The following is an 8,558-nucleotide window of genomic DNA, read 5'->3' as shown; positions in this document are numbered from 1 at the left end:
TAAAAACAATGAATTCATGAAATTCTTAGGATAGTGGGAAGAACTGGAGAATGTCATCCTGAGTGAGGTGACCCAATCACAAAAGAATACACATGGTATGTACTCACTGATAAACAGATATTAACCCAGAAGCTCAGAATACCCAATACACAAATCACATATCAAATGGTGCACAAGAAGAAGTAAGGAGAGTCCCCTGGTCCTGGAAAGGCTAGATGGAGCAGAGTAGGGGAATACCAGGACAGGGAATCAGGAAGGAGTGGATTGGGGAACAGGGGGAAAGAACAAGTCTTATGGGAGTTTCTGGGAGAGGGGATTAAGGAACGGGGAAATCATTTGGAATGTAAATAAAGAACATATCGAATAAAATTTAAAAAAAAAGAAAGTACCCTTAGGGTCCTGAACACCATCCTCTCCTTCTAAGACAGGAGGGAATACGGGGCTCTAGAAGGGCAAGGAGTCCAGGCACTCCAGAGTTAAAAATGATGGTTCCCTAGCATGGTGGGAAAGCAGTGTGGTTGAATGGGGGACCACCGAGGCTACCTCACCTGGGTTGTCACGATTGGCCTTCAGCTGGTCCTCAGGGTCCAGTGGCCCCGGAGACCAAGCTTCTTCCTGAAGCTCCACGTCTGGGTCCCTCCACTGCCCTGGGATCATCACACAGCTCTGTTCTTCTCCCCTGCGGAGGGGATGGCATCTGTGGTGGTAGAGGCTTCTCAGACCCCGGGATCAGGGAGACCTGAGCTCAGGCGGGAAGTGACCTTTCGCTGGTGTCCACTTCAACCTTGCCCTCTCCTTCCCCTCCCAGTCGGCCCCCTCTAGCTTGCCACTCTAGGCAGAGGAGTTCCTGGATGCCTAACAGCAACCCATGCCAGCTCTATGGTATGCAGAGGTGCCTCAGGATGCCACTTCCGGAATTATCTAGGAGCCAGGTCCTCAGTTCGGCTCTATGGCTCCTCCCTCGGAGGGGCTCGGGCTGCGCCCCCTCCTAGAACAGCTCAAATTTTATTGTTTTGTAATTAAAGTCTTTAATAATGAACAAAAAGTTAAACAATATGATTATTTTAAAATTAAAATTAGACCTCTGTGCAAAGCTTATAACATACTGCTAGGATCAGCAAGTATCTGCACCGAAAAAGTTCCTGACACAGAAATAAGTACAGGCTGGGCAGCACAGCCTGGGTTAATCTAAGAGCCTTGTATGAACTTAGGTCTTACTACCTCCTCAAGTGACATTAAATGTGCAGAAACTTAGTAGTCTTTTCATTGATGTATGTCCGTGTGTGGGGTGGGTATATAAGTGTGTGTGCTCCAGCCCAGGTGTGTTTTAGGATATTTATATTGTGTATATAGTAATGGTAGATCCCTGTTGTAGGTGCTTGCATATACAAATGTGTATTTATATATTTTATTGTATGCATGTGTGCATGTATGTGTGAAGATAAGCACTTGTGTATCTCTGTACATATATGTAAGTATGTATATATTCATATATTCACTTGGTCAGCAAACATCTTTATTTTTAATATATTCAAAACATATATTTTATACTAATCATGAAAATGATGGACATGTTATTAAATGAACATAAATAGATGAAGTCTTTTTGTTTGTTTGATTTATTTGTACTAGAGCTTAAAATCTTGGCACTTACTGTGGTACAAACCCAAAATAAGAACAATTTTTAGACATTGGAGTTCATTGCAATTAAACTGTACTTCAATGTCCCTCACATTGCCGAAGGATTTTACTTCCACAGTAGCTAAGCTAAGAGTTGACAGTTCTGTTGCACCAAGGAATGAATTTTTGGCATGATTATTGGATACAGATTTCCTGCTATGGTTAAAGCTATTTGACTTGAGAGATTGTCATCATCCTTAGTCCACAGAGAACAGGATACATTTATTTAAGAAATGGTGTGTGTATTAACATGGTGTATCCATGAAGTCATTCATCAACTGTTACAATAAACAATAGTTCTGCTTAGAGCATGGTGGCACAGACATTATGTGAAGGTAAGATTCAGGTTCATTGCCCATGATGATGTTAAAAAGCATTCATCTTAGAAAAAGAGTAACCTATAAGGTCCTCTTCTTCAAAATTGATACAATAATTAATATCAAGCAAAACATTTAGTCTCATTCTTTGTTGTTATCTTGCAAGCCACCTCTCAAATTAATTGTCTATGTTTCTTTTGGTTGTAAAATAATTTTGAAATATGTAAGCTGTTCTGAAAAGCCATAGTACAGTGTAAAAACATCAAATAAGCAAACTTATTTGAGGCTGAGATAGGAGAAGCATGATTTCAAGACCATTACATGGCACACAGCAAGACACTGTCATGTACAAACAAGCAGAAAGTGTATATGGATTGTACAATATTGGAACTATTTCTCCAATTACCAAATTAGAGAGACCACTGGATGATAGACAACAAGCTTCTAATTCCTCATATTTTTGAATTTCAATAGAAAACGATAGGTTGGTAATATTAATTTTCATATTAAGAGAGATTAAGGAAAAGTGATTGTTACTTCCTGTTATTTTTGTTGTTAGAGGTAGAATTATGTTTGTGTGCGTTTGTTGAAAGATTACTTTCTTGGTTTTTCTAGGGTGTAGTTTCCCTCTGTGTATTGGTGTTTTCCATATATTATCCTTTGTAGGGCTGGATTTTTGGAAAGATGGTATGCAAATTTGGTTTCTTCATCTATGGTAATTGAGAATTTTGGGGTGTATACTATCCTGGGCTGGCATTTGTGTTCTCTTAGGGTCTGTATGACATCTACCTTTCTAGCTTTCATAGTCTATAATGAACAGTTTTATGTAATTCTGATAGGCTTATCTTTATATGTTACTTGACATTTTCGCCTTACTGATTTTAAAATTCTTTATTTAGGGCATTTGATGTTTTGACTGTTATCAGAGGATTATTATCAGAGGAATTTCTTTTTTTGTTCCAGTCTATTTGGAGTTCTGTAGGCTTCTTGGATATTCATGGGCAACTCTTTCTTTAGGTTATGAAAGTTTCCTTCTATAATTTTGTTGAAGATATTTACTGGCCTTTTAAGTCGGAAATTTTCACTCTCTTCTATACCTATCATCATTAGGTTTGGTCTTTTTATTATATCCGGAGTTCCTGGATGTTTTCGGTTAGGAGTTTTGCCCTTTTTGCATTTTCTTTGTTGTGTCAATGTTTTCTATGGTATCTTCTGCTCCTGAGATTCTCTCTTCTATCACTTGTATTCTGATGGTGATGCTTGCATCTATGGTTCCTCATCTTGTTCTTAAATTTTCTAACTCCAGGATTGTCTCACTTTGTGATTTCTTTATTGTTTCTAGTCCCATTTTTAGATGAATGGTTTTGTTCATTTCCTTCACCTGTTTGATTGTTTTCCTGTAATTCTTTAAGAGATGTTTGTGTTTCCTCTTTAAGGGCTTCTAGCTATTTATCTGTGTTCTCCTGTATTTCTTTAAGGGAGTTATTTATGCCATTCTTATACCCCTCTATCATTATCATGAGACCTTTCCGGTGTGATGGTATATCTAGGATCTGCTATGGTGGGAGAAGTGGGTGCTGGTGATGCCAAGTAACATTGGTTTCTGTTGCTTACGTTCTTATGCGGGCCTCCTGCCATCTGCCATCTGGTTGTTTCTAATGCTACCTGCCTTCGCTATTCCTTACAGCAGCCTGTCCTTCCTGTGATCCTGGTTGTGTCAGAACTCCTCAGAGTTAAGCTGTCTGTGTGGTCCTGTGATTCTGGGATCTTGTGATCCTGAGAAGGTGGGTGTGTCTGAAGTCCTGGGAGACAAGCTGACTCTGGGACCCTGAGATGCTGGTGTGATCAAGATCCTGTGATCCTGTGATCCTGGACATGCTGGATAATCTAGGAGTGGAGCTTCCTCCAGATGTTGTGGGACTGGCGGCAAAGTTTGTGCCCAGTGTCTGCTCAGGGCACTGCCCAGACAGATTGAAAGGAATGTGTGCAACAAATTTGGAGGAGTTTTTACATGCCTGGGTCCCACTGATCCAAATTACTCCCAGTGTTGGGACAGATGTTGTGCCCTTCTCACCTCTGATCCTATGATTCTGGGTGTGATAGAGCAACTGGGGGTCAGCAAACATATTAAACGATAATAGAGGACAACTTTAATGAGAAAAACACTATCAGTTCATTTTGAATCAGGGAAACCTTCCATCATGCCTTTCCACCTCCTCATTAGAACAAAAGGAAACAAAAATGGTATAAAGTCAGATTTTCAAGGGTTTTTAGAAGAAAAAAGTATTTATCTGTATTGAAATCATTTGTAGGAAAAAAAGAACTGTGGTACATGGAGAAATGGAGGAGGCTGCTCTGTCACATGTTCCTGAGAATCATAAAGACTGGCTTAGACATTGTGTCCCTCGTCTGCTCTCGGTGAATCCTGCCTGTGCACTGGAAGGTCAGGCGGCTCAGTAAGTACATCGTCTTAGCATCCTAGTTTGTTTTCTTCATTACATGCTACCATTTTCTTTCCAACTTTAACTACATTTGACTCAGTTTCCTTGGCCGTGAATTTTGTCCAGGGTGTTATAATTTTAATGATTGAGTTTTTTGGTGTTGCATCTGTACCAGGACAAAGGGCCATAACTACGGTGAAGTATAAGAACTGGTCTGCCTCAGACTCTTGAGAGTCTAAAGCACAAACACTGTGTTCTGTCTGTAGCCTTCTGTACCACTTTTATTCAAAATCATTTGTTCTGAGTTAAAATCTTGTCAAGGAGTTCTGGGAGAAATGAATACCCTCAGACATTGCTGGTGGAGTCAAATGGTGTATCCCTTTGAGATTCCATGTATAACATTTCAGGAAATTGGACTGCAATACCCAATGACCCAGAAATTCCAGAACCAGAAAAACATCCAGGAGCAGGTGCTCTTTGGCACCTCTTCTTTGGGGATACAGGGAATGACCTGTGCTGAAAGGTCATACTGCATTGCCCAGCTGAGTAAACCTGGAGTTTGCTAGAGATCAGACATAGCAGGTTCTCAGCAGGTTTTTGTCTCTTCTTTCCCTTGGTCTGAAATATTCTAACAGGAGCTCAAACGGGGAACAGATCAGGTCAAGATCTCCCTCAGACACAACTCTTCACCAGGAGCACTGAGTGTGCAAAGCAAGTGAACCACCATTGCAGCTCCTCCCTGTAACCATGGCAATCTCACGCTGCATTTTTTTCCCTCTTTGCTTTTTTGTCTAGCCTCTATTCTTGCAAGAGTGCAGATTTGGAATGTTTCAGAGAGGTGCTGAGAACATCAAATCTGCTGGGCATCTAGGAGGAGCCTGAGAAGCCACAATTTTTGCTGGTTCTTATGAGTTATCAAGAATAATTTCACGGTGATCAGTCCAGTGAATTTGAAAGCCTTTGAGATATGGTCTGTACCATATCTTATGCATAGCCTTGGAAGGACTTTTCTATCAGAACCGATCCCCCAAAGATGAATGACTACTTTCATTTTGAAGACATTATTACCATTATTGACTGCCTTTACACTATTTTCCTAAGTCCAGCAACAGGCTGTAGGTCTGTGCTGAAAATCCGCAGCAACAGAATGCTGCTTACTTTGATTATTGTGTTTGGTTTTTGGTTAGAGTGTTGATTGCTTTGGGTATTTGGCTTTGTTTTCATTTTGTTATTATTTCTTATCTTTTTGTTATTGTAATTAATTTTCCTACCTCTATATATTGTATACACTGACTCCCCACTTTAAGATGGTATTAAATTAAAATTAATGTATTCTCATCAATAACAATATAATCTCTATTTTTCTCTTATTAGAACCTTCTTTATTCATGTGTGGTTCAGGGTCCTGTAACAATAGAAATATCAGATCTTCGCTGCCTGCCAGGGCAGAAAAGCATCACTAGGTACTGTATTACCCCAAGCTTAAGATCTCAGTGAGTGCAAACTGCCAGAGGTCTGCCTTCGCAGAGGACCTGAGCACATAGGCAGTTCATCTGCCAGCCGGTTAGGCGTGGGGCCTGTGTCCTATGCAAAGAGCAGCAGAGGGAGCAACTCCCCGCAGCCATCTTCGCTACCTGCCAGGGCAGAAAAGCATCACTAGGTACGATATTATCATGAGCTTAAGATCTCTGGGGGTGCAAATCTCCAAGGGTCTACCTGCGCCCAAGACCTGAGCACATAGGCAGTTCATCTGCCAGCCAGTCTGTCATGGGGCCTGTGTCCTACATGAGGACCCATCAACATAGGGAGTAACCTGCCCCCCCCCTCATCCCAGGCTGCCATCTTTGCTCCATGACAGAACAGTCTGGGAACACCTGGTTGATGAACCAAGTATAACATTGCCTGAGGCAAGACTGAGCAGGGCTCCAAAGGCACAAAAGAGGAAGGCAGCATATCAACAATCTGTGACAGAGGAAACCCAGTCATCCAGTGTTGCGGAAATAGCCTTAAGGGTCCATAGTAGGTTGAAGCTCCAGCCTGTGACAACAAGACCATCTAACACCAGTGAGAACTAGATGGCTAAAGGCAAACGTAGGAGCATTACTACCAGAAACCAAGGCATTATGGCAGCATCTGAACCCAACTCTCCAACAAGTCCTGGATACACCAACATGCCAGAAAAACAAGCGTTGGATTTAAAATCACTGGTAAGGATGCTTTTAGAGGAACACATGAAGGACATAAATAAATCTCTTAAAGAAATTCAGGGGAAAAAATGATCAAAAGCTAGAAGCCCTTATAAGGGAAACACAAAAAACACTTAAAGAAATTCAGGACAATATGGATCAGAACTTAGTAGCCAATAAGGAGGAAATGCAAAAATCACTTAAAGAAATACAGGAGAACTTTGAGCAACAGCAGAAATCATGAAAGAGGAAACACAAAAATCTCTCAAAGAACTAGAGGAAAACACAAAGAAGCAAGTGAAGGAACTGAGTAAAAACGTCCAGGATATAAAAACAAAAGTAGAAACAAGTAAGAAAGCACAAAGGGAGAAAACTTTAGAGATAGAAAACCTTGGGAAGAAATCAGGGGACAGAGATGCAAATATCAACAACAGAATACAAGAGATAGAAGAAAGAATCTCAGATGCCGAAGATACCATAGAACCCATGGATTCAACTGTCAAAGAAAATGCAAAATGCAAAAACCTTGTAACCCAAAAAGTCCAGGAAATCCAGGACACAATGAGAAAGCCAAATCTAAGGATTATAGGCATTGATGAGAGTGAAGATTTACAACTTAAAGGACCAGCAAATATCTTCACAAAATTATGGAAGAAAACTTCCCTAACCTAAAGAGAGAGATGCCCATGAATATACAAGAAGCCTACAGAACTCCAAACAGACTGGACCAGAACGGAACTACCTCCCATCACATAATAATCAAAATCCCAAATGTACTAAACAAAGAAAGAATACTTAGGGCAGTAAGAGAAAAGGGGCAATTAACATATAAAGAAAGACCTATCAGAATTACACCAGATTTCGCACCAGAGACCATGAAAGCTAGAAGATCCTGGGTGGAGCTCATGCAGACTCTAAGAGAACACAAATGCCAGCCAAGACTACTATACCCAGAGAAACTCTCAATCACTATAGAAGGAGAAACCAAGAAATTCCATGACAAAACAAAATTTACATAATATCTTTCCACAAACCCAGCCCTACAAAGGATAATAGGGAGAAAACACCATTACAATGAGGGGAACTATACCCTGGAAAAAGCAGGATATTAAACTTCTTTCATCAAACCCAAAAGAAGATAACCATACAAGTATAAAATTAACATCAAAAATGATAGGAAGCAATAACCACTACTCCTTAATATCTCTTAACATCAATGGACTCAATTCCCCAATAAAAATACATAACAGACTGGTTACATAAGCAGGACCCAACATTTTGCTGCATACAGGAAACACACCTCAGTGTCAAAGACAAAAACTACCTTAGATTAAAAGGCTGGAAGACAATTCTACAAGCAAATGGTCTCAGGAAATAAGCCAAAGTTGCCATTCTAATATCAGATAAAATTGCCTTTCAACCTAATGTCATCAAAAGAGATATGGAAGGACACTTCTTGTTGGTCAAAAGAAAAATCCAGCAAGAAGAACTCTCAATCCTGAACATCTATGCTCCAAATACAAGGGCTTCTTCATTCATAAAAGAAACTTTACTAAATTAGGGAAATGACTCCCTTCACAATAGCCACAAACAATATAAAGTATTTTGGTGTGACTCTAACCCAACAAGTAAAAGATCTATACAAAAAGAACTTCAGATCTCTGAAGAAGGAAATCAAAGAAGATCTCAGAAAATGGAAAAATCTTCCATGCTCATGGATTGGCAGGATTAATAGAGATAAGAATGGCCATCTTGCCAAAGGCAATCTACAGATTCAATACTATCCCCATAAAAATCCCAACCCAGTTCTTCATAGAGCTAGAAAGAGCAATTCTCAAATTCATCTGGAATAACAAAAAAACCCAGGATACCTAAAACTATTCTCAACAGTAAAAGAACTTCAGGCGGATTCAGTATCCCAGACTTTAAAATTT

This window comes from Apodemus sylvaticus, chromosome 8, assembly GCF_947179515.1.
Source record: "Apodemus sylvaticus chromosome 8, mApoSyl1.1, whole genome shotgun sequence".
In the NCBI taxonomy this organism is placed as follows: Eukaryota; Metazoa; Chordata; class Mammalia; order Rodentia; family Muridae; genus Apodemus; species Apodemus sylvaticus.
This window is presented reverse-complemented; position numbering follows the sequence as displayed.